The sequence below is a fragment of the Ziziphus jujuba genome, chromosome 3 (genome assembly GCF_031755915.1).
Source record: "Ziziphus jujuba cultivar Dongzao chromosome 3, ASM3175591v1".
In the NCBI taxonomy this organism is placed as follows: domain Eukaryota; kingdom Viridiplantae; phylum Streptophyta; class Magnoliopsida; order Rosales; family Rhamnaceae; genus Ziziphus; species Ziziphus jujuba.
The window spans coordinates 7,898,019-7,900,656 of NC_083381.1; positions in this window are offsets into that span (position 1 = coordinate 7,898,019).

Consider the following 2,638-nt stretch of genomic DNA (forward strand, 5'->3'; position numbering starts at 1 on the left):
GTCCTACCCTTAGAGGAGATACTGCCGGATTTTCCGTTGGAAGGTTCGATGGTGTTTTCCTGGGATCAGGGCTTGTCTAGGGTTCCGGTGAGGAATTTTAGACGGGTCCTGACAGAGATACCACTGGATTTTTCATTGGATGATCCGGTAGGGTTTTCTCCTGGGACCAAGCTGTAACACCCTGTCCCGAACCATGTCGGAATTTTCGCACGTTGATCGAGGTTGACTGTTGACCGTTGACCGGAGGGGTCAAAAGTTGACTTTTTGATCCGATTGGAATTCTAGGTTGACTGAGGTACCGTTACGCAGTACACGTTGGCACGAGTTCGTAGACTAGTAGCACGTTGAAAACGGAGCTACGGTTTGAAAGTTATGAGCAAAACAAGTTGAGGTCCAAACTGTCCAAGGGGTGTCGGAGTTGACTTTTAATTCATGCAAAGTTGAGCTTTGACTCATGCATGGTTTTAAAGTTTTCGTCGATACGAGTCTGTAGACTAGCGGCACGTCCGATTTGGACATCTGGTTTGAAAGTTATGAACCTGTAGAGTTTTTTTTTAAGGACTGTATTATTTTAATATTATTTTGTTAAACGTGTAACGATGTGCCACGTGCGACTTAATGAAGGTGACCATGTGTCACCATGTTGAGAAGCCACATGTCAACCATGTGTAATATCAAATTATTTTTATTATTATTTTAAATAATAATATTATTATTTAATTATTTAATTATTTAATTATTTTTATTTTCCTTTTTCTTTTTCTTTTTCTTTTCCTTTTTCTTTTCTTTTTCTTTTTCTTTTTCTTTTCTTTTCCCCACCTGGGAAAATACCTTCTCTTTTCTTTTCCTTTTCTTCCCTTCTTCTTCCCCGAGCCCGACAGAGACAAAAACACGCAGAAATTTTTTTCTCTCTCTCTCTCCTTTGACTCTCTCCCTCTCCCTGTTTGACCGACCGTTTGGCCGGATTTCAGTTGCCAGAAAGCCACACGCGCCGGCCACCGGTGAAGCCCAGCTCGCCGCGACCTCAGCCTCCAAATTTCCTGGCTAGTCGCCGCCAGACGCGCCCAGATCGGGCAGGTGAAGTCGGCAGCGGCCAGTTACATTTTTCCGGCGATTCTCGCCATTTCTGACCAACCCAGCCTGACCCATACCCCTATTCCACCATTTTTGACCCCTCTGAGTCCATTTCCGGGGTTAGATTGCCCAAAATCTCCACCGTTTGAGAGATCCCTCAAGTTTAAATCCGGCCGAAGCTTTTCGGCCACCTCCGACGGAATTGGGGTCGATGGAGACCAGATTTGTAATCCTCGTTGCTCAAGCTTCGATTCAGTATATTATTCAACTATTTTGGATAACGTTTGTGTTTGACCCCCCGGGTACCGGGTATTATTTACCCGATTGAAATATTAATTTATTTGACTGTGTATGAATTGTGTTCTAGGAGCACCGGTGAGTCATGGAATTGATCCCATGGTGGATCATGGTTTAATTGTGTGCTCCAGGTGAGTGACCCACCTTTGAAAATGTTTTTGGGGTAATTAATTGTATTTATGTGGTATTAAATTGATATTTGTAATTGGTGCTCATGTGGCGTATTTAAAATATAATCGGGAAAAAATATTATTTTATATATATTTACCCATTGGTGCTAAATGAAATTTTGGGCTCATTAAGAAATTCCCGATTCTTATTTTATTGTGGTTAAATGGTATTTATTACACATGAGCAAGTATTTTCAGTAATTCGTTGTGTTTGGATTTTATATTAATTTCGGGCATAATTGGGTTAAATATTTTATGAAAATATTTGTTTAAGTTGGTGGTTTAATTTTATAAATTATGCCCGCGGTATTTCAATTGTTGAATCTCGTATTACGAGAAAAGGTATGGTTTTATTTGTTATCGATGTTTTCGTACCGGTTTGTTAAATAAAAATATGTGGGATGGTAAGTGTGAAATTTTGATATATTTTCCACGGTAATTTTGGAAAACAGTACGGTTGGTTTAATAATTATTTTTAGACGCACTCATACAGTATTGGTGTTCTGGTGTATGGACACGTGGTTTAGCGCGCAAGTATTATTTCTCCCGTAGTGGCCATTGGACCGTGGGCAAGCAAGTCTTATATAGTGCACACAGCCGCCCCCTTCCTTGGCCGGGATGATGGTTTCAGCAGCGGTACTGTCGGGACGCCGAAGTGCCGTTTGCAAGTTTCTCTCTTTAACCTCCCCGCCAGTCGGTGCTCAGGACGCTAGGTATCGGAGGGCATCACTAGTATATGGTGTGGTGCGTCAAGTGTAATTTTCAAATAAAGTTTCAAACCCCAAAGAGTACAAAATTATTTATTATAAATTATTGCAGTTTATTTATATTTGGGGTATTTATTTATTTATTTATTTGTTGTTTGTTAAATTATTTGGTCCCTTGGTTTTCGGAAAGTACGAATATCGGGTTTTGTGAAAATGTTTTAAAAGGGGAACATTTCCAACGGAGTGAATAGTGAGGGTTTTGAGAGAAATTGTTACCTCAATTGTTTATTTACTTATTTATTTAATTGTTCGGTATTGATTAATTAAATCCTTTTATTTGGTATATTATTAATATTAAAGGTGTTCGGTAGTTAGGGTCACTGACTGAGA